We start from the raw sequence: 27,685 nt of genomic DNA, 5'->3' as shown, positions 1-27,685 counted from the left end.
CCCCAATAAAGCTGTAGGTTTCATCACCTGCACCAACAAATCTACACGGCTAGTTTCTGCGCTCCTCTTTTACAGAATTTTACACCTATTGTTACCAGACAGCATTTTAAACACGGACATATCAACTGCCTAATAAAGCAAAAAACAAAGGCATTTTTCCCTTATTAGAAACAAGACACACCATCACTTAAAATCTTCAAACATTATTGCACTTTACCTTTCAGAATTTGACAATGCATTCAATGAAGCAATCTGCAGACAACTAGATTTAACAGACAGATTAAAAAACACTTTTAAGAAGACGTGGATGTCCTTACCTAACTGTTGATGAGGTAAGGATTTTACAAACATTACTTATATTAGCGGTAGCGGTGGAGCTGGAGAGTATTGCGCCTTCTCCAGGCTGCGCGGCGAGAACCACCGATCGTGTGGTGGAACTTGTGGCCCTTGCCGAGGCCGCGGCTCTTCCTGCCTGCAGACGTCAGCCCCCGCATCTCCCTGTGCTTGTGGACTGGTTTGGTGGTCCACTGGGTGTCAGGGTTTCTTCTGATAGCTTTATGGAAGGGATCAATGAGGATAACCTCAAAAAATTTGTACGTAGAATCTTCACCCACCCAGTAAGAATTCAGGACCCTCAGGGCCCCACAGTGGCGTCCCGCTCACTCCTCGGCAACAGACTGAAGGCTCCGGGCAAACTTGAGCTGGTTGACGCCATGGTGGACGGGCTTGCCGTAGGTGGCGCCCTTCGGGACCGGGCGTTTGCGGCCTCCGCGGCGCACGCGAACGCGATATATCACGTAACCTTGCTTGGCCTTGTAGCCCAGCCTGCGCACCTTGTCGGGCTGGGTGGGGCGCGGGGCCCGGTGCCAGCAGCGCACCCTGATCAGAAAGCGCATCACGTCCGACTGCTTCATCCTCCATAGCTCCTGGATGTACTTGTAAGTGCCTATCTCGGCTCACCTGATGGCTGCTGCCAAACGGAAAGACTCTATTATTTTTTAAAGGTGAGAAGGGACCAGAGGATGAAGTATCTATTAGAATTTTGTTCTGGTTATAGTGGGAAACCACTGATGAGTTTAAACAAGGCAATCACATTACATGATTTATATTTTAAGAAGATCATTCTGGCAGCTTTATAGATGGACTGCAGAGGGGCAAGAGTGGCAGCAAGGGGACCAGTTAAGAGATGCTCACAGTTGTCCAGGGCAGAGTCTGTGTGGCCCTGCACTAAGATGGTAGCAGAGGAATTACAGGGAAGTAGTTGATTTGGGGTATATTTTAGGGGTGGAGCCTCCAGATTGTTGATGATGTGGTGGGATGGGTGAGTTAGAAAAGGAGAGGAATCATGGCAGACAGAATGATGGCCTCCCAAAGATGCCCACATCCTAATCCCAGAAACTGTGAATATGTTACCTTACGTGGTGGTAAAAGGTGGTTCTGATCACCAGATTCTAATGTGTGGAGGAGGTTTCCCAAAGCAGCAAGCAATTCTCAGGACACCAGCAGGGTATCTGAGACTGCAACTCAGTTCTGACATTATTTACCTGGAGTTAGTGTCAGATCCCACAAGCTAAGGGCTCGGTCCTAAAGGACTGCCCCTCTCCCCCCCACTTCAGATGCCAGTTGCAAACCCAGGTTATCACCTGTGCTTCTGACTGACTGGCTGTAAATAAGAGGTTCCCAGGGCTTCCCTGGTGGCGCAGTGCTTGAGAGTCCGCCTGCCGATGCAGCGGACATGGGTTCGTGCCCCAGTCCGGGAGGATCCCACATGCCACGGAGTGGCTGGGCCCGTGAGCCATGGCTGCTGAGCCTGCGTGTCCAGAGCCTGTGCTCCGCAATGGGAGAGGCCACAACAGTGAGAGGCCCACGTACCGCAAAAAATAAAAAAATAAAAAAGAGGTTCCCATGACCTCCTCCTTGGGTTCTATTAATTTGCTTAGAGCAACTCACAGAACTCAGAGAGACATTTTGCTTACTAGATCACTGGTTTATTATAAAAGCATACAACTCAGGAACAGCTACACAGAAGAGATACAGAGGGCAAGGTATGGGGAAAGGGTGTGGAGCCTTTATGCCCTCTCTGAGCACACCACTCTCCCCGAATCTCCGTGCGTTCACCAACCCAGAAGCTCTCTGAACCTCCTTTTCCTGTTGTTTTTATGGAGGCTTCATTGCATAGGACTTGTTGATGAAATCATTGGCCATTGAACCTCCAGCCTCTCTCCCTTCCCCAGAGGTCAAAGGGTGGAACTGAAAGTTCCAACTCTCCCTTGCAGGTTGGTTCCCCAGCAGCCAGCCCCCATCCTTAGGTACTTTCCAAAAGTCATCTCACTAACAAAAACTTAGTTGTGGTGAAAAAGGGCTTGTTATGAATAACAGGACACCTTTATGGCTCTGAAGTACTTTCAGGAACTAAGGACAGAGACCAAATATTATGACAAAATATTCTCCTATTGCTCTTATTGCCCAGGAAATTCCCAGGGAGCTGTGAGCCAGGAACTGTGGATGAAGATCAAATATATATGAAAAAATATTTTGGTCATCCGACCAAATGTACATATTTCTTATAAATCACAATATTTCACATGGCAGAATAGACTTTGTAGATGTGGTTAAGTTAAAGATCTTGAGATGGGGAGTTTATCCTGGAATATTTGAGTGGGCAGTGTCATCACAGGGTCCTTACAGCAGTCAGAGTCAGAGAAGGAGATGTCATGACAGAAACAGAGGTTGGAGAGATGCGAGGAAGGATTGTTACCAAGCTGGCTGCCCGACGTGTACAGAAGCCAGTACTATGGCGCTGGCTTTGGAGGAAAGAAAGAGCTTTATTACGAGGTTGACCAGCAAGGGGACAGAAAGCAGGACTCAAATCTGTCTCTGCCATCCAGGGTTCAGGGCAAAATGTAAGGGCGAACTTGGCAAAAGCTGATTGGCTAGTCTCAAATCAGTCCATCCGGAAGCCGATTTTCCTTACTGAAGGACTTCTCACTTTGTAAAGGACTCCAGTGGCAACATTTCTATTCTTTGAGTTTTGCAAACTCAAGATTCTTCGTTCCGGGGTCATCCTGGAGCCGTGGGTTCCCGTCTTGCACATGCACAGTGCTGTCTCTGTAAAATAACTACAGGTTTAAACAATCAACAACCTGTTTTAAGGAAGCAAAGCCATTTTAAGCTGGTCAGTGTTTTATGTGCTGTTTCAATTTCCCCCTATTTCTTTACACATTCCTCAACCTTGAAGGAAATAGGGTGATATCACTCTAGATGCTTCCTGCTGATCAGGAGCATGGATTTTTATAAGAGGAATGAAATTGTTTTGCACTTAATTGTAAATATTCACAAGTCCCACCTTGAACTCTTAAGTCTTAGGCAATCATCATGCGTGTGGGGAGGCCTTTTAAATATATGAGACAGACAACAAATACAAAATTTAATGAGTCCTGTGAAGGTGTCTACAAATACCAGCAAATATCTGTAATTTCTCATGGCTTTGGGCATAACAGTCAAGTCTATTTGCCAACCATCTCCTGGTTCTGTCCCTCGGTTTTGTACCCCTTTTACTATTGGGGGCGGACTGATTTTTGGATTGTTTCTGGCCCGATCAGGCAATTTTGCATTAACCTTTTGTTGGTCCTTTGCATTTGTGGACCAAAAATAAACTTCTGTAGCCAGTGATTGGTTAGGTCACGCCCCTAATGGTTTCCTTGATGTAGATGGGTAATAACTCTTTCCATTAAATGCTCAGGTATAAGCACTAGTCCCTGTTCATTATAAATCCAGCCTTCTTTGGTTGTTTGGTACTGATCATCTAAGTCTCAAGTCAGCGTGAAATCCCCCTTCGTCTGCTTTCTCTAGATCCATTTCCCAACACTGAGGTTTAAACAGGGATAGGTCCACATGTGGAATGAGTGCTAGGGCCTTAGGATGGGGATTTTTGGTCTGGCTGCCTGTTTTGTGCCCTGATCAGCCAAATTATTTCCTTTAGCTATATAACTATCAGTCTTTTGGGGGCCCAGGCAATGTACTATGGCTACTTCTTCCATCATTATAACAGAGCCTAATCAGGCCAGTATCTCCTCTGCGTGTTTAACTTCTTTTCTTCCTGATGTTAGTTAGACCCCTCTCTTCCCATATGGCCCCATGTGCATGCACGACAGAGAAGGCATACTTAGAATCAGTATAAATGGTGACCTTTTATTTAGCCCCAAGGCACAGGGCCCTCTTGAGGGCTATGAGCTCTGCCTCTTGGACAGATGTACCCGGAAGGAGGGCTTCCACTTCTAAGGCTTCCTGATGAATTACTACTACATACTCAGCCTTTCAGAGTCCCTGGTCTATGAAGCTGCTCCCGTCTGTAAACATTTCTATATCTGGATTTTCAGTCAGGTTGGGTCTGCTAGAATAGACTTCTTCAATATTTGTGTACAGTCCACAAGCCACAGAATACAGGCAGCCTCTAGAAGCTGGAAAAGGTAAGGAAACAGATTTTCTCCTAGAGCCCCCCCCAGAGAAACTGCCCTGCTGACACCTTCAGTTTAGGCTCTAGACTTTGATTTTGGACTTCTGACCTCCAGAAGTGTAAGAAAATTATTTGTATTGTCTTAAGTCACAAAACCATAGAAATTTGTTACAGCAGTAATAGGAAATTAACATAGGAGTCAAGAATGACAATAAGGCTTTTTCCTGGGGAATAGTGCTACTATCTCCCAATATGGGAAAGGCTGGGGAGGAAAGGAGGCTAAGAGAAAACTGAACCTGTCCCCTTCAAGTGGACAGTTGGTCCTCATACAGATAAGTCGATGGGCGAGTTGGCCCTGGCCTCAGGGGTGGGTCAGGATATATGATGGAAATGTGGGAGCCACCAACATATAAATGATATTTAGAGACCTGGGGTTTACACCCCTGGAGAAAGCATATTACATTAAAATCATGGGAAGACAGCTTAGTAACTTCCAAACAGAGGCCACATACAGACTTATTCCCCCTCATTTCTTGCTGTTTAAATTACAGTTGTTTTCTTTTGAGTCACAAAATGACATTTCAAAAGATAATAAGAAGCTGCCACTTTGGAAGGAAATAAACGCCAACATTAGGCAACCTTTTAAAGGATCAAATTTCTGGAGTGTGCGGGTAGTTGCAGTATTTCTTTCTTCCTTTTTTTTTTTTTTTTTGAAGAATACATATGAGCTCATTTAACAGATTTAAGCCTGTAGTTTAATTTGGGGGGATTTTTATGGGTACAAATTTTTAAGAATTTGCTTCTTATCAGATGGATAACCTTTAACTTTTGAGAGAACCATACTCCCCTTTTCTGATGGTACTGGTTGCTTCCTGTTGTTTTGTTTCAAGGGCTTTGGTGACAATTGACAGTGACCTTTGAAATTAAGGTTAAATTTTGTGTAAAGGCAACACATCTAGAGGAATCTATGTATATTCTTAGATCTACTGAACATATAGATCAAGGGTTCTCAACCATGGACCGTTTTACATTCCCCAGGGGACATTTAACAATGTCGGGAGATATTTTTGGATGTCGAGATGGGGATGGGATGCTACTGGCATCTCGTGGGTAGAGGCCAGGGATGCTGCCAAACATACCACTGTGTACAGGACAGCCCCCAACCCCGACCCACATCAAAGATGTACTCAGCCTAAAATGTCAATAGTGCAGAGGTTGGCAGACCCTGTAATAGAACTTGTAAACCTACAGGTTAGGAAAATGGGAACTATTATCTTTCTGTCCCTTAACATATATGCTCTTCCTACATAAATCTGGTTGCACACTGAGCTGGCAAACTTCATTTTGCTGCTCTGATGTAAGTACTACAACATTCTTGCAGATTCTATAATTTTTATTTTGCGAGAAACTGGCTAATTTAGTGTTAACTGGAATGGAAGCCACAAAGAAGGATTTGAAGTCAATTTAAATGGCTTTTTGGGGGGCTAAAATGAAAGTGTTAAATTTATTATAGTCATATTTTAGGAAAAAATTTCATATTCTGTAAGCAGTTTTTATTTTGGACTACTTATCAAGTAGTACTAACATTGTGCCCTTGCTAGTCACGACTAATTAAATACTGCCCTGATGTAGTTATTTGCTTATTTCAGGTAAAAAAAAAGTCACTTGATATAACTATAATTGAAATAAAATAAAATTGTAAAAATTGCTTTACTTCTTATTGTTTGGCAGTATTGGAGTAGAAGCGTTGTGATTTAAAAAAAAGTATGTTGAGGAAAAGTCTACTTTCTGTCATTTACTAACTTAAGTAGCAGCCCAAGGAAAAGATGTAGGAATGAAGAGATTTGTACAATGATCTTGAGTCTTTTCATTCCTAGATTTTGCAATATGAACTTTAATTACTAAATTGGTTAAAGACTTTGAGAAACCTACATTATTTAGTAGGATGGGGGATATACCTTAATTTCTGCAATTTAAGGTTAAACCCCTAAGTGTAAATTGGTGCAGCCACTACGGAACAGTATGGAGGTTCTTTTAAAAACTAAAAATAGTTACCATATGATCCTGCAATCCCACTCCTGGATATGTATCCAAAGAAAACTGTAATTCGCAAAGATACATGCACCCCAATGCTCATAGCAGCACTATTTACAATAGCCAAGACATGGAAACAACCTAAGTGTCCATTGACAGATGAATGGATAAAGAAGATGTGGTACGTATATACAATGGAATATTAGCCATAGTAAAGAATGAAATAATGCCATTTGCAGCAACATGGATGGACCTAGAGATTATTATATTAAGTGAAGTAAGTCAGACAAAGACAAATATAATATAATATCACTTATATGTGAAATCTAAAAAAAATGATATAAATGAACTTATTTACAAAACAGAAATAGACTCACAGACATAGAAAACAAACTTATGGTTACCAGAGGGGATAGTGGGGGTTGGTGAGGGGGAATTAAAGTATGAGTTTGGGATTCACATATGCACACTACTATGTATAAAATAGATAAACAACAAGGACCTACTGTATAGCACAGGGAACTATATTCAATGTCTTGTAATAACCTGTAATAGAAAAAGAATCTGAAAAAGAATATATATATATACACACACACATATATATAAGATACATATAAATAACTGAATCACTTTGCTGTACAGCTGAAGCTAACGCAACTTTGTAAATTAGCTATACTTCGATTTAAAAAATGGTTAAAAATAAAAAAGAGAAATATTTAGAAGTTGTATGTTTTAATTCTCCAGGGGAATTAAGAAATTGAGAAAATGGGCTAAATGTTTCCTGTTAACAAAGAGAAGAAAAATCCAATAAAAAAAAAGATTAGGCCCCTAAGATGGTAGATACAGTTAGAAAATTAAAATCACGAGGTGTATACCTTTAAAAATTTCTAAAATGAGGTGTATGACAATGTATACCTAAAAGCAGTGACCAGTTTGAAATATTAAAAGTGGTTAAGACAGCACGATTTTCTGAATATGAAGATGACTTTTGGGAAATCAATGATAAGCATTGTATTGTTTCTTAGGAATACTTAATATAGATACATTAATGCTTTTAACCTGTGTGGTTTGTTAAAGAACTAACATCCTCATTTGCTAATCATTCTTTTGTCATTTTAACACATATATACAAGATATATGAAAATGATGTTCTTGGACTTTAATTCTTTTTTTTAACATCTTTATTGGAGTATTATTGCTTTACAATGGTGTGTTAGTTTCTGCTGTATAACAAAGTGAATCAGCTATACATATACATACATCCCCATATACCCTCTCTCTTGCATCTCCCTCCCACCCTCCCTATCCCACCCCTCTAGGTGGACACAAAGCACCGAGCTGATCTCCCTGTGCTATGCGGCTGCTTCCCACTAGCTATCTGTTTTACATTTGGTAGTGTATATGTGTACATGCCATGCTCTCACTTCGTACCAGCTTGCCCTTCCCCCTCCCCATGTCCTCAAGTCCATTCTCTATGTCTGCATCTTTATTCCTGTCCTGCCCCTAGGTTCTTTAGAACCATTATTATTATTATTATTTTTAGATTCCATATATATGTGTTAGCATACGGTATTTTATTTTTCTCTTTCTGACTTGCTTCACTCTGTATGACAGACTCTAGGCCCATCCACCTCACTACACATAACTCAATTTCGTTTCCTTTTATGGCTGAGTAATATTCCATTGTATATATGTGCCACATCTTCTTTATCCATTCATCTGTCAATGGACACTTAAGTTGCTTTCATGTCCTGGCTATTGTAAATAGAGCTACAATGAACATTGTTGTACATGACTCTTTTTGAATTATGGTTTTCTCAGGGTATATGCCCAGCAGTGGGATTGCTGGGTCGTATGGTAGTTCTATTTTTAGATTTTTGAGGAACCTCCGTACTGTTCTCCATAGTGGCTGTATCAATTTACATTCCCACCAACAGTGCAAGAGGGTTCCCTTTTCTCCACACCCTCTCCAGCATTTATTGTTTGTAGATTTTTTGATGATGGCCATTCTGACCGGTGTGAGGTGATACCTCATTATGGTTTTGATTTGCATTTCTCTAATGGATTAGTGATGTTGAGCATCCTTTCATGTGTTTGTTGGCAACCTGTATATCTTCTTTGGAGAAATGTCTATTTAGGTCTTCAGCCCATTTTTGGATTTGGTTGTTTGTTTTTTTGATATTGAGCTGCATGAGTTGCTTGTATACTTTGGAGATTAATCCTCTGTCAGTTGCTTCGTTTGCAAGTATTTTCTCCCATTCTTAGGGTTGTCTTTTCATCTTGTTTATGGTTTCCTTTGCTGTGCAAAAGCATTTAAGTTTCATTAGGTCCCATTCGTTTATTTTTGTTTTTATTTCCATTTCCCTAGGAGGTGGGTCCAAAAGAATCTTGCTGTGATTTATGTCATAGAGCATTCTGCCTGTGTTTTCCTCTAAGAGTATTATAGTGTTTGTACTTACATTTAGGTCTTTAATCCATTTTGAGTTTATTTTTGTGAATGGTGTTAGGGAGTGTTCTAATTTCATTCTTTTACATGTAGCTGTCCAGTTTTCCCAGAACGACTTATTGAAGAGGCTGTCTTTTCTCCATTGTATATTCTTACCTCCTTTATCAAAGATAAGGTGATCATATGTGCGTGGGTTTATCTCTGGGCTTTCTATCCTGTTCCACTGATCTGTATTTCTGTTTTTGTGCCATATTGTCTTGATTACTGTAGCTTTGTAGTATAGTCTGAAGTCAGGGAGCCTGATTCCTCCAGTTCTGTTTTTCTTTCTCAAGATTGCTTTGGCTATTTGGAGTCTTTTATATTTCCATACAAATTGTGAAATTCTTTTGTTCTAGTTCTGTGAAAAACGCCATTGGTAGTATGATAGGGATTGCATTGAATGTGTAGATTGCTTTGGGTAGTGTAGTCATTTTCACAATGTTGATTCTTCCAATCCAAGAACATGGTATATCTCTCCATCTGTTTGTATCATCTTTAATTTCTTTCATTAGTGTCCTATAGTTTTATGCATACAGGTCTTTTGTCTCCTTAGGTAGGTTTATTCCTAGTTATTTTATTCTTTTTGTTGCAATGGTAAATGGGAGTGTTTCCTTAATTTCTCTTTCAGATTTTTCATCACTAGTGTACAGGAATGCAAGAGATTTCTGTGCATTAATTTTGTATCCTGCTACTTTACCAAATTCATTGATTAGCTCTAGTAGTTTTCTGGTAACATCTTTAGGATTCTCTATGTATAGTATCATGTCATCTGCAAACAGTGACAGTTTTACTTCTTCTTTTCCAATTTGGATTCCTTTTATTTCTTTTTCTTATCTGATTGCTGTGGCTAAAACTTCCAAAACTATGTTAAATAATAGTGGTGAGAGTGGGCAGCCTTGTCTTGTTCCTGATCTTAGTGGAAATGCTTTCAGTTTTTCACCATTGAGAATGATGTTGGCTGTGGGTTTGTCATATATAGCCTTTATTATGTTGAGGTAAGTTCCCTCTATGCCTGTTTTCTGGAGAGTTTTTATCATAAATGGGTGTTGAATTTTGTTGAAAGCTTTTTCTGCATCTATTGAGATGATAATATGGTTTTTCTCCTTCAGTTTGTTAATATGGTGTATCACATTGATTGATTTGCATATATTGAAGAATCCTTGCATTCCTGGGATAAACCCCACTTGATCATGGTGTATGATCCTTTTAATGTGCTGTTGGATTCTGTTTGCTAGTATTTTGTTGAGGATTTTTGCATCTATGTTCATCAGTGATATTGGCCTGTAGTTTTCTTTCTTTGTGACATCTTTGTCTGGTTTTGGTATCAGGGTGATGGTGGCCTCGTAGAATGCGTTTGGGAGTGTTCCTGCCTCTGCTATATTTTGGAAGAGTTTGAGAAGGATAGGTGTTAGCTCTTCTCTAAATGTTTGATAGAATTCGCCTGTGAAGCCATCTGGTCCTGGACTTTTGTTTGTTGGAAGATTTTTAATCACAGTCTCAATTTCAGTGCTTGTAATTGGTCTGTTTATATTTTCTATTTCTTCCTGGTTCAGTCTCGGAAGGTTGTGCTTTTCTAAGAATTTGTCCATTTCTTCCAGGTTGTCCATTTTATTGGCATACAGTTGCTTGTAGTAATATCTCATGATCCTTTGTATTTCTGCAGTGTAAGCTGTTAATTCTCCTTTTTCATTTCTAATTCTATTGATGTGAGTCTTCTCCCTTATTTTCTTGATGAGTCTGGCTAATGGTTTATCAGTTTTGTTTATCTTCTCAAAGAACGAGCTTTTAGTTTTATTGATCTTTGCTATTGTTTCCCTCATTTCTTTTTCATTTATTTCTGATCTGATCTTTATGATTTCTTTCCTTCTTCTAACTTTGGGGGTCTTTTGTTCTTCTTTCTCTAATTGCTTTAGGTGTAAGGTTAGGTTGTTTATTTGAGATGTTTCTTGTTTCTTGAGGTAGGACGGTGTTGCTATAAACTTCCCTCTTAGAACTGTTTTTGCTGCATTCCATAGGTTTTGGGCCGTCGTGTTTTCATTGTCATTTGTTTCTAGGTATTTTTTGATTTCCTCTTTGGTTTCTTCAGTGATCTCTTGGTTATTTAGTAGTGTATTCTTTAGCCTCCATGTGTTTGTATTTTTTACAGATTTTTTTTCCTGTAATTGATGTCTGGTCTGATAGCATTGTGGTCAGAAAAGATACTTGATATGATTTCAATTTTCTTAAATTTACCAAGGCTTGCTTTGTGACCCCGAGATATGATCTATCTTGGAGAATGTTCCATGAGCACTTGAGAAGAAAGTGTAATCTGCTGTTTTCAGATGGAATGTCCTATAAATATCAATTAAGTCCATCTTGTTTAATGTATCATTTAAAGCTTGTGTTTCCTTGTTAGCATTTGCTTTATGTATTGAGGTGCTCCTATGTTGGGTGCATAAGTATTTACAATTGTTATCTCTTCTTCTTGGATTGATCCCTTGATCATCATGTAGTGTCCTTCTTTGCTCTTATAATAGTCTTTATTTTAAAGTCTATTTTCTCTGATATGAGAATTGCTACTCCAGCTTTCTTTTGATTTCCATTTGTGTGGAATATCTTTTTCCATCCCCTCACTTTCAGTCTGTATGTGTCCCTAGGTCTGAAGTGGGTCTCTTATAGACAGCATATGTCCGGGTCTTGTTTTTGTATCCATTCAGCCAGTCTGTGTCTTTTGGTGGGAGCATTTAATCCATTTACATTTAAGGTAGTTATCGATATGTGTGTTCCTATTACCATTTTCTTAATTGTTTTGAGTTTGTTATTGTAAGTCTTTTTCTTCTCCTGTGTTTCCTGCCTAGAGAAGTTCTTTTAGCATTTGTTGTGGAGCTTGTTTGGTCGTGCTGAATTCTCTTAGCTTTTGCTTATCTGTAAATGTTTTAATTTCTCCATCAAATCTGAATGAGATCCTTGCTGGCTAGAGTAATCTTGGTTGTAGGTTTTTCCCTTTCATCACTTTAAATATGTCCTGCCACTCCCGTCTGGCTTGCAGAGTTTCTGCTGAAAGATCAGCTGTTAACCTTATGGGGATTCCCTTGTATGTTAATTGTTGCTTTTCCCTTGCTGCTTTTAATATTTTTTCTTTGTATTTAATTTTTGATAGTTTGATTAATATGTGTCTTGGCGTGTTTCTCCTTGGACTTATCCTGTATGGGACTATCTGTGCTTCCTGGACTTGATTGACTATTTCCTTACCCATATTAGGGAAGTTTTCCACTATAATATCTTCAAACATTTTCTCAGTCCCTGTTTTTTCTCTTCTTCTCCTGGGACCCCTATAATTCAAATGTTGGTGCGTTCAGTATTGTCCCAGAGGTCTCTGAGATTGTCCTCAATTCTTTTTATTCTTTTTTTTTTTCTTTATTCTTCTCTGCGGTAGTTATTTCCACTATTTTATCTTCCAGGTCACTTATGCATTCTTCTGCCTCAGTTATTCTGATGTTGATTCCTTCCAGAGAATTTTTAATTTCATTTACTGTGTTGTTCATCATTGTTTGTTTGCTCTTTAGTTCTTCTAGGTCCTTGTTAAACGTTTCTTGTATTTTCTCCATTCTATATCCAAGATTTTGGATCATCTTTACTGTCATTACTCTGAATTGTTTTTCAGGGTGACTGACTATTTCCTCTTCATTTGTTTGGTCTGGTGGGTTTTTACCTTGCTCCTTCATCTGCTGTGTATTTCTGTCTTCTCATTTTGCCTAACTTACCGTGTTTTGGGGTCTCTGTTTTGCAAGCTGCAAGTTCATAGTTCCCGGTGTTTTTGGTGTCTGCTCCCAGTGGGTAAGGTTGGTTCAGTGGGTTGTGTAGGCTTCCTGATGGAGGGGACTGGTGCCTGTGTTCTGGTGGATGAGGCTGGATCTTGTCTTCCTGGTGGGCAGGTCCACATCTAGTGGTGTGTTTTGGGGTGTCTTTGGACTTATGATTTTAGGCAGCCTCTCTGCTAATGGGTGGGTTTGTGTTCCTGTCTTGCTAGTTGTTTGCCATAGGGTGTCTAGCACTGTAGCTCGCTGGTCATTGAGTGGAGCTGGGTCTTAGCATGGAGATGGACATCTCTGGGAGAGCTTTTGCCATTTGATGTTACATGGGGCCAGGAGGTCTCTGGTGGACCAATGTCCTGAACTTGGCTGTCCCACCTCAGAGGCTCAGGCCTGACACTGGCCAGAGCACCAAGACCCTGTCAGCCACATGGCTCAGAAGAAAAGGGAGAAAAAAAAGAAAGAAATAAAGAATATAAAATAAAGTTATTAAAATAAAAAAATTATTAAAAATAAAAAGGGTAATAAAAAAAAAGAGAAAGAAACGAGAGCAACCAAACCAAAAAATAAATCCTCCAATGATAACAAGTGCTAAAAACTATACTTTAAAAACCCCAAAACCAAAAAACAGAAACCAAAAACAGACAGTCAGAACCCTAGGACAAATGGCAAAAGCAAAGCTATACAGAAAAATCATACAAAGAAGGATACAGATACACACTCACAAAAAGAGCAAAAGGAAAAAAAATATGTATATAACAAATTAAAAAAGGAGGAGAGCAACCAAATCAATAAACAAATCTACCAATGATAATAAGCTCTAAATACTAAACTAAGATAAACATAAAACCAGAAACAAATTAGATGCAGAAAGCAAACCCCAAGTCTACAGTTGCTCCCAAAGTCCACTGCCTCAATTTTGGGATGATTCTTTGTCTATTTATTTATTCCACAGATGCAGGTACATCAAGTGGATTGTGGAGATTTAATCCACTGCTCCTAATGCTGCTGGGAGAGATTTCCCTTTCTCTTCTTTGTTCGCATAGCTCCTGGGGTTCAGCTTTGGATTTGGCCCTGCTTCTGCGTGTAGGTCACCTGAGGGTGTCTGTTCCCTGACCAGACAGGACGGGGTTAAAGGAGAAGCTGATTAGGGGGCTCTGGCTCGCTCAGGCCGCGGGGGAGGGAGGGGTACGGAATGCAGGGCGAGCCTGCGGTGGCAGAGGCTGATGTGACGTTGCAACAGTCTGAGGTGTGCTGTGGGTTCTCCTGGGGAAGTTGTCCCTGGATCACGGGACCCTGGCAGTGGCAGGCTGCACAGGCGCCCGGGAGGGGAGGTGTGGACAGTGACCTGTGCTCGCACACAGACTTCTTGGTGGCCGCAGCAGCAGCCTTAGTGTCTCATGCCCGTCTCTGGGGTCCGCGCTGATAGCCGCGGCTCGTGCCTGTCTCTGGAGCTCGTTTAGACGGTGCTCTGAATCCCCTCTCCTCGTGCACCCCGAGAAAATGGTCTCTTGACTCTTAGGCAGCTCCAGACTTTTTTCTGGACTCCTTCCTGGCTAGCTGTCGTGCACTAGCCCCTTCGGGCTGTGTTCACGCCGCCAACCCCGGTCCTCTCCCTGGGATCCTACCGAAGCCCGAGCCTCAGCTCCCAGTCCCGCTCCGGCGGGTGAGCAGACAAGCCTTTCGGGTTGGTGAGTGCTGGTCGGCACTGATCCTCTGTGCGGGAATCTCTCCACTTTGTGCTCTGCACCCATGTTGCTGCGCTCTCCTCCGTGGCTCTGAAGCTTCCCCACTCCGCCACCCACAGTCTCCACCCGCGAAGGGCCTTCCTAGTGTGTAGAAACTTTTCCTCCTTCACAGCTCCCTCCCAGAGGCTCATGTCCCGTACCTATTCTTTTGTCTCTGTTTTTCCTTTTTTCTTTTGCCCTACCCAGGTACGTGGGGGAGTTTCTTGCCTTTGGGAGGTCTGAGGTCTTCTGCCAGAGTTCAGTAGGTGTTTTGTAGGAGTTGTTCCACATGTAGATGTATTTCTGATGTATTTGTGGGGAGGAAGGTGATCTCCACGTTTCACTCCTCCGTCATCTTGAAGGCGCCCCCCAGACTTGAATTCTTTTGGAGAAATTTGTAGTGCATATTATACCTCTTGGGTTGCAAAGTGATATTGTTTTAGTAGAAAATGTTATTGTAAAACCCAGTGAGTGGGTTGCTTTGTACTGACGTCTATAGTCCCCTTCTCTCCCGCCCCCTTTCTCCCCAGTTATCTTAGCTTTCTCATTTAAACCCAAGTTATTTCAGACAATAAGTTATCTGCTGAATGATACTTTCCTCGTTAGTTCTTTTACTGGAATTTTTTTGTATCCCCAGCATTCATTCATTTATTCATTCATTCATATGCTCAATCATTTATTGTCAGTAAATGCTAATGAAAAGATATATCTATATGCTTATATCTAACTGCAAAATCCACATATCTACTTGGATAAATAATGTGCATATCAAACTTAATAGATTTAAAACAGAAGTTCTGGTTTCCCACTGCCACTTTTTCCTCCTGCCATGTTCCCCATCCAAATACATTGCTCACTCCTTCTGGTTATTTAGGCTAAAAATTCTGGCGATTTCCTTGGTCCCCTTATTTCATTCATAACCAATAACTGATCTGTTAGCAACTCTGTTGACTCTGCTTTCACTGTCTACCCAGAATCTGACCACTTCTCATCAATTCCACAGTTACTACCGAAGTCCAACCCACCATCAACTCCTGCTTGGATTTTTTTTTTTTTTTTTTTGCAGTACGCGGGCCTCTCACTGTTGCGGCCTCTCCCATTGCGGAGCACAGGCTCCGGACGCGCAGGCTCAGCGGCCATGGCTCACGGGCCCAGCCGCTCCGCGGCATGTGGGATCCTCCCGTACCGGGGCATGAACCCGTGTCCCCTGCATTGGCAGGCAGACCCTCAACCACTGCGCCACCAGGGAAGCCCTGCTTGGATTATTGCAACAGCCTCTTAACTGGACTTTCTACTTTCTCCCTTGGTCCCTCATCTTTAGTCTATTGTCAATGCAACAGCCTGAGTGAACTTTGAAAAATGGAAGACAGATATGTCACTCTTCAGCTCAAAAACCTCAGTGACTTCCTATTTCATGAAGAGTAAAAGGCAGAGTTCTTACAGTGGCCTACAAGGTCCTATACATTTGACCCCCTGTTGCTTCCCTAACTTCAGTGCCTACGACACTCCCCTTGACTAACTCCACTTGACCCAAACTGGCCTTCTTGCAATTCATTAACATACCAAGTATGCTCCTGCCTCACAACTTTTGCAACCACTGTTCCCTCTGCCAGGAATTCTCTTTCCGCAGATATCCATGTGGCTTGTTCCTTCACCTCCCAATCTTTGCTCAAATGTCACCTTTTCAAAGAGTTCTTCTCTGTCCACTCTATTTAATATTATCACCTCTTTATACTATACACTCCCTTTGCCTCTTACTTACTTTATTCCTTTTACCTATAGCATTTATCACCATCCAACTTGCTTTAAATTTATGTGTTGATTCTATTTCTCTCCACTGCCCCTCAATACATACTAAAATGCAAACTCCAGAAAACCAAAGCTTCAGCTTGAAACATGGTAGACACAATAATTATTTGTTGAATGAGTAAATGATTTCATATGTGATGTAGTAGCCAATGAGGTCGCATATAACCTGAGGAAGTAGATGTATTTCGAAGTACTATTTTTATTTTTGTATGTCTTCAAGGTTCCATCTTATTATAGGTTCTCATTTGGAAATAAAAATGAGCTTTAATGAACCTAAAACATTCTGTAGACATAGTGAGATCTATCGTTTGCTTACTAAAATAATCAGGATATTCTGCATAGCAGTCAGTATTCTAAATGCTAGTTTTAAAAATTATGTGACTACAGGCTGTGTAGTTGGCATTTTGAAGAATTCTATGGAAGAATTTTTCTAACATTTCCCTAACATGTTAGAAAAAATGAGATCACATCAATATTAGCTTTTCCACATCTAACTTTGAGTAAGGTATGTGTAGTGCACATATTTGTTTTGAGTAAAATTGTGTTACATGACAGTTGTGAGCCTCTATATCCGGGAACACACTTTAATGGTGTGATTTAGGAAGCCTAATGGCACCTGCATTTTGTAAAATGGGAAAATTTTGTAAAATGGGAAAATCCATTTTTGGCATGGCCCCCAGTTTGAAAGTTACTCTTTGCATCCAAAAGGGCAGAATGCAACCGATCCATGGTCATAACGAAGATCAGAGCAAAGGACAGAGCCAGACACAGCTGAGAACCAGAAAACACAGAACTCTTTCTAATCCATAGATGTAGACAGAGCTGGGTTCCTGTGGACAAAAGGAGTTTCCACTCCAGTGACACAGAACTTGTGACCCACATCTTGCAGAGGGTAGTTAAGGGAAGCAGAGACCTCTGAGGAATACTGTTGTCAAACAGCTATGTATTTACCACGAGTTCATAAGCAGAGCCTGAAACGTTTCTTCAAATAGAAATAACAGAGCTGGTCTAGAGATCCCAATACAAATCAGTTCTGGGCAAGAACAGTGTTGGTTCCACCAGTGAAGGTCAACAGAATCAAGGTAACTCAAGAGAAGAGAGATCTAGCCTGGACAGGTCTGCTTAACCTCCCTTGGTTATACATTTCCAGTTGTTTTTTAATGAGGGAGATCTGGAAATTTATATTTGAATTTACTCTATGTCATTTATGGTTTGCTGTATGTAACAATGCTTAAGTGGACTGTGTAATTACTGTATCATAGTTCTCATTCTGTATTTTAGACTCATTCATTCTTTTTTTTTTTTTTTGTGATACGCGGGCCTCTCCCTGTTGTGGCCTCTCCCATTGCGGAGCACAGGCTCCGGACGCGCAGGCTCAGCGGCCATGGCTCACGGGCCCAGCCGCTCTGCGGCACATGGGATCTTCCCAGACTGGGGCACGAACCTGTGTCCCCTGCATCGGCAGGCGGACTCTCAACCACTGCGCCACCAAGGAAGCCCGACTCATTCATTCTTAACTAATCTGTATGTGGTCATCATAAAGATCCAAGTGAAAGAACCTTCTTTTGCTCTACATAGATATTTGAGTTGACTTGAGTCCACTGGGCTGTTGTTATTTGAGTTGACTTGAGTCCACTGGGATGTTGTCCATTCCAAGGACCAGAGTGGACAGGCCAAGAAAGTAGGGCTCATCATGGACAGCTGCCTCTCAAAGGCTTTTTCCTTTCCGGAAAGTATTAAGGTTATATAAGCAAATTAAAAAAACCTGTCGGGTAATGAGTCAAAGCCATTAAGCATGGAGCTTGATGTTTTTTGTTTTCCAAACCTTATACCCTACTTCTGTTCTTTTATTTAAATTATTTAGTGGGTGTTCAATAAGTCTGGCTAGAAAGACAGAATTTGTTCTTGCTTATGATGAAAGTGTCAGCAGTGAGAGATGCACTCCGTGGAGATGCACAGTTTGGTGATGTAGAAACTGATGAGGAAAAAGAACAAGGTGAATCACACCTCAGCTACTAGATTAATGCATCAAATTAAATGTTACTATTCAGGAAAGACAGCAGAAAGAAACTGCTTCCATGGTAACTGTTGTCAGAATTGTATTTTTACTCATCTTTCAGAAAATATATGAAAGCCAAATAATATAGCTCTAGTGATACTTGTAATGATTTACTCATTTTCAAATAGCAAGAGCTCTGAAGGCTTGATTTCATCTCTCTCTTGAGTTGGCATTGTCAGTTTAATATCCAGCCAACGTTAATCGCTGAGGGTGAATGTATAGAAGACAGTTCGTATAAATGTCCAAAGATGGTTTATCAGTGAAAGTGTATTGTTACAAAGTTCTCCTGGGTTGCCGAGTGATCACTAAGGAAGATCTTAGTGGGACTCCCTCCCCGACCCTCAATAATATTAGATGTAGCTTCTCTTCTGTGGCTGGTCATGAGGAATTTTACAAATACATTTTCAGTAGAGACAACTCATGATTTATTCACTGGACTATCTGTTTGGATTATCAATGCCTATTTTCTCTCTTTCTCTTCAGTGTCTATCTTTTGTCTGTATCAGACTTTGAGAGCACTTCAAACTGAGGGGTAGGTAAGAAAAGGGAGGAAGATGAAATTGGATTCTCTTTAAAACTGGTTTATTTAGAAAAGAGCTCTCGTAAAAGATTTGGTCAGAAATCAGAATTCAACCTGCTATCCTTTTTTTCTGTATTATCAGATTGGATAATTGAATGTTGGCTTGATTTCTTTCAGAGCAGACGTTCTATCTTTCTTGGCTAGGCTGGCACAGAGAACAAGGTCATACAGTGACCTGCTTCCTACACTGGGAGATGCTGATCTGCTGTGACCTGTGAGAAGACTCTGCTTTGCTGATGTTTTGGTGTTGTTTCTGTAATATCCATCGAGGCTAGGACTTCAGCTTCCTAGTTTCAGGTTAAAAGATAGATTAATTAACAAAATACCTTAGTATTTGTTGGACTTGTATGTGTTCACATGACTTACTGACCTCGTGCAATGCTTATTTTGTAATAAATTACCATGTGTTAATTCTCACAATTAAATTCTACAATCCAAACTATAGTTTAACTCTCCAGAGTGGAAGACTTCCTGTCTTTTACTTTAAAGGCATGTTTCTTAAGTCTCTATTTGTTAGCAAACACTTGGAAACACTTTGAAATTTCATCCTATTAATTCAGTCCTAGAGCTATCTGAATTCTCTCTTTAAATGCTGAGAAAGACCTCTCCAGCAAGCTTTTCTTAGCTCTCTCTAGCCCTCAGCATTCTCATTCCTCATATTTAAATGTACTTGCTACCCATACTGTACACTCGTTCCTATTAAATTGAGTAGTCAATCATGGTTAAATAATATGTGACATCTTTACAAATAATATTTACTATTATTATTTAATTGAAGTATTATATTTCTTTTTGGTTTCTCATTTCATTTCCCTAACCAGATTATAAACTTTTTGATCTAAATACTAATTCTTCTATATCTGTATATCTGCCACCGTATCTCACCCAAGGTAGGGATTCAATACAAGTTTGTTAATGGGTTAACCAAACCAATGCAAGTTTGTTAATCCTGTGAAATGGAACATGCTAGAAGTAAACTGATGATATTCTCTCCCACGAGCTACCTATTTAAATGCATCTTGGGAAGAACATTGAACAAATTAATTTGCAAAATTGCCTTCATATAACATTTGCAGCTCTTCCACTTCTCAGGAAAATGATTCATATCATTTTAAAGACACGGCAACTTGAACAAGGTCAAAGCATAATACCTAATGGTATTTAGCAATGCAAATATAAAATTTGCAAATTTTGCAGAGTCTAAATGCGCATTGGATTTTCTAGGAGGTGCCCAGCTGTATTGGGAGGGAGTTTTTAAGGTAGAGCTTGACTGATAACCTTTCCAAAACGTTAATATAGTTTTCTTCTTCTGTTTTTCTCTTCCTCCTTTTACTTTACCCCCTCCTTTCTAAATTATTGATCTCTTTCTATGTGGCCAACTTTTTCTAGGAACTTTTTGTTACGTTGTTATATAATTTAATCATCACATACATCCTGTTGGTAAGCTATTATTATTTATATTTTAATGACCAGGAAACATTGAGGTTTGGAGGTTTAAGGACTTCTGGCATGAACTTGGCACTTTTTCTCACTGAACCTCATATTTCTTTCTTTGATGTGTGACCTTGTATAAAAATATCATTTAACCCCTCTGTGCCTTTTAAAAATGTTTTTCTTCTATAAGAGGATAATAAAAAAGTCTGCCCTACTAGCTTTATGTTATTCTAGATAATTGAGATAAAACACAAGAAATATAGGGTATTATTTTTATTATATATGAGTCTTGATCACATTGGTGATCACCAATGTGCAAACTTAGAATAAGGGATTAGAACTAGATTATAATTTTAAATGTCCTATTGATATTTTCTTTTGCTCTTTAAGACTCCTAAAACATATTCCCATATTTGAGTTTTTGCATTACACAGAAAAAAGATCCACAAGCTGGACTTTTATGTTTCTCTAGCTGTGGGATAGACCCAGATTGCTCATGTACAGAAAAGCCTGTATGAGCAAAGAAAGTAACATGTTTTCTCATTTATTTATTTATTTATTTTTGCTTATAAATCTCAGTTACACGGCTTTATTCAATAGAATATTAGATCAGTTCAGTTCTCAAGTTGTGATTTTATAAGACTTATGAGAAAATCTGTTGATAGTGAGATTGCTTGACATTTTCTTTTACATTTTGCTCCTTTCTCACTTCTTTTTTTTTAATATTGGCATATAGTTGATTTACAATGTTGTGTTAGCTTCAGGTGTACAGCAAAGTGATTCAGTTATGCATATACAGATATCCTTAAGAAAGTGATGTATTTTCCTCAAACTGATTTCATTTTAAACTTGGCAGGATTCTGTGTCTCCTGTTTTTCTATGTAGAGAAAAACATACTGTGCAACCAAGATTGATGCAAGACTCCCTGGTGAAGGAACTCAATCCGTTCTTTCTTCAGCAACTCAACCCGTTACAACAAAGCATGCTTCTAGTATCTGATTAGCTGGTTCTCTTCCTTCCTTCTTAGTTGGGGAATTTCCAAAGCTGTCTTCTCTGAAATACCGTAAAATGTCCTGGAACTCAAAAGAAGAAGGTCTTTGAAATTCTATGAACTTTTCCCACTGTATTTGAAGAAAAAAGGGTGGAAACTCTTGAAGGATCTAGATCTATTGAAAAATCATTGAGAGAAGGGGAAAAAACCATGAGCAAAAAGATAAAGGGAGGGAAAAAATTTTCCTGAAAATGTTATAGTTTATACACGTGTGCACACACAGACACATACACCATATATGTTTGATATTTTAATGAACATAGAATAAACAATATTATCATAGCAATGAGGGAAATAAAAACAAGAAAAGGGACTTCCCATATATATGGACATATTTTTCTTTAAGTAAAAACATTGTGTATTTCATCATTTTAATGAGAATCTTTTAAATTGTACAATACACCCTCCTGCATTCTTATATAGAGGACCCTCACTGTCATTGTGCACTTTCTAAGGAGGCAATGCTGGAAAGAAAACTAAACCAGGAGACCTTTCCCCGGGCTCCAGCTCATTCTTCTACTCACCAGCCATGAGACTGTCCTGATCGTTTCCCCTCTTTTGTCTCTGCTTCTTCACGTGGAAAATTCAGGCAAAATTTAGAAATATATTCTGCCCAGGTGCAACCCGCTTCCAGCTCCCTGTCTGTGAGCCAATATTGTTCTGCATTTCCTCCAATTAACTCTGATGATGTAAAAAGATTAAAATGCATCCTCCATGGCAGAATGGCACCTTGAAATTTTAACATCTGTGACTCCATAGCTCTGTGATTTCCTTCTAATTATGTGGGCCAAATTTGGTTAAGTGGGGGAAATTCTCTGATTTTTCTGACAAAAATAAGAAGAAAGAAATTTTTTTCTGCATTAAGATGTACTTTATAATGTGATGAATATAATAATTACTTGATGGACATATTAATATTTTGCATATCTTTCTGTGATAAATATATTAGGGAACCTTATTTCCCAAAGTGATTGCCAAAAAAAAAAAAAGGGACTTCCCTGGTGGTGCAGTGGTTAAGAATCCACCTGCCGATGCGGGGGCCAGGGCTTAGATCCCTGGTCTGGGAAGATCCCACATGCCGCGGAGCAACTAAGCCAGTGCGCCACAACTGCTGAGCCTACGCTCTAGAGCCTGTGAGCCACAACTACTTAGCCCGCATGCCACAACTACTGAAGCCCATGCGCCTAGAGCCCGTGCTCCTCAATGAAGAGTAGCCCCCGCAATGAGAAGCCTGTGCACTGCAACAAAGAGTAGCCCCCGCTAGCTGCAACTAGAGAAAGCCTGAGCACAGCAGCAAAGACCCAATGCAGCCAAAAAAAAAAAAAAACAAAAAAGGAAAAGAAAAAATTTACCTACAGTCTCATTAGTAATCAACTGTTTACCTGTTTTATGTTTTCCATGATCCCTTCTGGCAGAGAAGACAGTTTTATTAATCTGGCTTCTAACTCTAATTATAGCATTTTTCTCTCTCAAGCACCTTCTTTCCTAGAAGCCCATAGCTCTCCTCTTTAGGAAGCAGAGCTTATATCATCCTCCTGGTGTCTGCTCAGCCTTGCTTGATACCTTCCAGATCTTCTGCTCTCCGTTTGTAAAGCATTTTCTTGTCTTATTGCTATGCCACTCTGGATATGTTTCCTTTGTTACTTAAATGAGTGTCTCCCTAACTAAACTGAGTATATCTTAAGAGCAGGGAAACTTCTTCTAAATTTTCCTCTGTTACCCAAACCATGTACCTTGTAGAGCATAGTAAAGTAAAATACATGCTCAGTGGATGTTGTGATTGATAGTAGACATCTCAATTCAAGTTGCTCATTTTCTACTGAAATTCAGTCTTGTAATATTTTATGAATTCTGAGAAAGTGTAAACTGTTCATTTCCCATATTCAGTTATGCACACACTCTGTAGAATTTACAACTCCTTACAAGTAGTAAAGAATACTAATTGAATACTTCTTATGTATTCATTTTTGCATGAAAACATATATATCCTGGAAATACCTGCTTTTTATTTCCATAAGTAGATAGTCATCTTTTTCTCTTGTTTTCATGTCCATATTAATGTTAACTATTCTAGACTATAAGTCCCAAGAAAACATAACTGTGTCTTTCAGCTTATATAATGTACCTTACCCGAAGCCAAGCATTTATGATTGCTTAGTAGCATAACATTGCTGGATAAGATGCAAGGCCAATCTTAGGTGAGGACGCTAAAAGTCTTCTAAAGTTATTTAATATGATACCATGAGGTAAAAAAACAGGAAAACAAAATCACACTGTTAGGATGTATAAATTGTTCTTCAGTGAAGGAGGTTTGTGTATGTAGTTGAGTTTAGTTGTTTCTGTTTATAGAGCTCCTGTAATTTCCCTGTGCCAGATCCTGATTCAAAAGAAAAATCTCAAAGTGCTTAGGCAACAGCTGTTCTCAGTCTTTCAGGATGGTAATTCTGAGCCCAGGGTTGTGCTTATTCTTGTCATGAAATGACGCTCTTTGACTTTAAAACCCTGCATTCTTCCACAGTGCTATTACAGTGACAGGTCTTGTAAAAACATGTGTTAATCTTTAAGTCTATTTAGCAGATATCCCAGTGGAGAAAATAGCCCATTATGACCTTACGTGTGGCTCATGAACTCTTCTCTGAAGTATTCCTGTGATTTTGTATCATTGAACACATTCCTAAATCTCGCTGTGCAGGTCCTTCTTTGTAAAAGAAGAGCAATACTCTTTGAGGTAGTCTTTGTGTTTTCAGTGGGTTTCAGTGATGCTGGTCAGTTAGTCAACTCTAAAATATTTAATAAACCATAAGTGATGTGACTGTATATTATAAAAACTTTCTACCCATCCTAACCATTCTTCTAATTTTTCTACCATTTGGAAGAAGTGGGTTAATATGAAATAAAAACAAATAATTTCAAAAAATGTGATTTGTAAAACAATAATGATGAGGACTCATTTTACCTGATTTGAAAACATATTTAAAATTGACAATTATCAAAACTATATGCATGGTATTTTGTTAAAGAAAAACGGATCAGTTGATATAGAATAACATAGAGATACCAGAAGTTAAAACTTACTTTAATCATTTCTAGGGCAGAGCAGAAATAACAGAATGATAGGGAAAAGTAGCATTTGTCAGGTATTTATTTTGGTCTAGAGAAGAATCTGTACTCTGTGTACAAATGCAGAATGTATAGCAAAGGAAAGAGAAACGGAATGTAAGAAAAATAACATACATCACTGGATTGAAATTACTTAAAATGGATACAGATATTTTAGATGAATATACTGGTTCCATTTGCTAACTATGCAAGGAAGATGAATGTTTAAGGGAATCTTAAATCATTTTATAGGAAAATGTGCTGCCTCTCAGCATTAAAGTGGATTCAAATGTTAAAACAGTCTTCCTGATAAAGGTAACAAAATCAGATTTTTTTTTTTCCTATGGAGAAACAAGAATGCTGTTGATGACATTGCACTAATTGTTTCAGCTGTTGTGGAAAGTAATCCGTCAATATGTTTGAATCATAGTGTTGGTATTGACGATGACGATGATGGTGATGACGACATATGCCAGACACTGTGCTGAGTAAGTGGGGGACATTTAAAGGAAAGCTCTGTGTCTTGGCCACATGTGTGTATATGTGAGCAGACACGTCATTGATCACGTCACACAAAGCCCCACAGTCTCCTGCCCACCTTTTCAGATTCATTGTTTGACATTTCCTCCAAAAGCCATTTATCTACAGGCCATATTCATTAAAAAATTTTTTTAAGTTTGTTTTCCATATTCATTTTTTACTCTATTTTTTTTTTTTTTTGCGGTATGCGGGCCTCTCACTGTTGTGGCCTCTCCCGTTGCGGAGCACAGGCTCCAGACGCGCAGGCTCAGCGATCACGGCTCACGGGCCCAGCTGCTTCGCGGCATGTAGGATCTTCCCGGACCGGGGCACGAACCCGTGTCCCCTGCATCGGCAGGCAGACTCTCAACCACTGCGCCACCAGGGAAGCCCCCTTTTAACTCTATTTTTAACAGATGTTTCCTCCCAGGTCCTGAATGTCTTTTCTTCTCTTGGCAGGAAGATTCTTACTCATTTAAAAAAATTTTGTTCAAACCGCACCTTGTCACTGGAGCCTTGGTCCCTGTGGCCCCTTAGGCACACGGAGGATGGCAGCCCTGCCTGCTTCTCCGGAGGCTGCCGCTTCCTTGAGCGTGGGGCTGTGTCCCAGCCATCTTTCTACACAGAGTGGAACTCAACACGTGTGTGTGGAAGGAGTAAATAAAATAAGCAAAGGAAAATCCCAGTAGTAATATTATTTGCCAGCCCTTTCATTGAATTCTGTTAAACTGAAGCTTGTCACATTGACTCCGTATAAACTTATTTAACAACGATCAAATTGTCTGACTCTGAGCAATTTCTTTCAAATGGAGTAAGCAGTTACTACCGGGCTACGTTATTTTGCAACAGGGTTTTCTTGGGGTTTGTACTTGTCTCATTGCTTATTTGCTGTAAAATGAGCCTTTTGCTGGGAGGTTCTTTACATCAATAACAGACATACAGATATTTGCCTAAATTTGAAATCAAAACACTTTTCTTTGGAATATTCATTTGGAAGTTTTGCTTCATTTGTTTTGCTGTCATAATTTATGTGTAGTTTTTTGTTTTATGTGTAGTTACTCTTTTTACCACAATATATTCTTGTTTATAAAGATGCTCAAAGAAGTACATTTATCACCTCTTTTAGGTCAGGGTGCCATTAATGAACTCTTCTCTACTATTTAATGTTCTTAAGAGAAATATGCCTAAGGATCTATCTTATTCTCAGGAAGTAAGGTTTTTCTTTTTTTTTTTTTTAAACTTTTGGGACCCAGATATGAAAAATTTCCCCTTGTACAAATTATTCATCAAATTTTCATGCAAAAATTAATGCTTTAAGACACAGAATGAATTTAGATTAAAGACTCTGTGATATTTATAGTAGATAAATAGAGGTTCTGCTACAGATGACAGAGACCATACCTGACAAGACAGAAATTTCTTTCTCTCTCAAGGACTTGTCTGAATACAGGAAGCTCAGATCAAGGATGATGACCCTGTTCTACTGATACATGGTTGTTTGGGGTAGACATGGTGTCCCGTGGTATTAGGGATTGAGGTGCCTTCTCTCTCATTGCTCTGTATTTAAAATTTAATATGTTAATTTCCTTTTTATTTATTTATTACAGAGTGACTATCTGATCAGCAGTTATGCTTAACAAGAAGCAGAAGTCATGGTTTATTTATAGTGTTTTATAGGTTTAGCATGGTAAAAGAGTCTTGACAATAAATACTTGGTTAATTAATTGAAAGTTCATGTATTTGGGGGAAGGGTTGTTAATGTACAACTGTTCGCAAGACCCTTGTGGTATGAGTTGTGGAGCAAACTGTCCAGGGTGGGAAGCGATCATACATCACTGTGGAGGGAGGGACAAATGCAGTGCTCCTGAAGTCCTTAGTTCGTTCCCAGCAGGCGTGTGAAGGAAGCTTCCTGGAAAGTAATGGCGTCGGGCTGCCCTTGAAGGAGGGGTAGGATGTCTATAATGCGAAGTGGAGGAGAAGGGCAAAGAGGAGCATGGGGTGGCATTGAGGGAAGGGGGACTGGAAAGTGTCTGGTTGCCATGCATGTAGCACTTCACACACCCACTGTACCTTAGGAATGAGGTCTGGAGGAAGGAGGTTTGTGTGTGTGTAGGGGGTAGGTGTTGCATGTATCCTTGTCCTTTTTTTTTTTTCTTTCTGATTGGGTGACAAAAGAGTTTTATCTTGGATAATACTTTAACAAAACTTCATTGATTTGTTAATTTACGTTATTCAAAACGCTTCTGTGAGCTATACCAATCTTTAATACCTAGAACTTATGATTCATGTTTAGATGAGATTATCTTTGTATTTGGATTAAATCACAATGAGGACAGTATTTGTAAATGTGTGACTTTCAAAGGGGGATATAAACTCTCGTTATCCACGACGGGCCTGGTTTGAAGTGCTTGCTGAAGTTAACAGGTTGTGCTATCCCATTTTACCGGCACATTCTGCTGATACATCATTTAGAGAAAGTTCCAATTCCTGATGAAGAGCAGAGCGCTGACATGAGTTTTCACTCAGGTGTGCAGAAAGAATCGGTTAGCTTTGTGCACAGAATAGGCTGAAATCAAGCTTTAGTTAGTCAGACTTTTGCATAATTCATCCCGGTCCCTTTGAAAGTCCAGTTGAATCTGCT

At 39.6% G+C, this 27,685-nt stretch overlaps 1 protein-coding gene and 1 pseudogene across 1 annotated transcript in view; one reads left to right on the top strand and one right to left on the bottom strand.

Annotated features, from left to right (window-relative positions):
- Positions 1-27,685, top strand: part of ADAM23 (ADAM metallopeptidase domain 23) — a 162,859-nt gene that overhangs the window by 17,258 nt on the left and 117,916 nt on the right. The window lies entirely within an intron of this gene.
- Positions 345-27,509, bottom strand: LOC111172141 (large ribosomal subunit protein eL15-like; annotated as a pseudogene).

Source organism: Delphinapterus leucas, chromosome 8 (assembly GCF_059928025.1).
Source record: "Delphinapterus leucas isolate spDelLeu-1000000601 "Yukka" chromosome 8, BTC_Dleu_Yukka2, whole genome shotgun sequence".
NCBI classification, from domain to species: domain Eukaryota; kingdom Metazoa; phylum Chordata; class Mammalia; order Artiodactyla; family Monodontidae; genus Delphinapterus; species Delphinapterus leucas.
The sequence above is the reverse complement of the archived record's forward strand: the minus strand, read 5'-3'. Positions and strand labels throughout refer to the sequence as shown.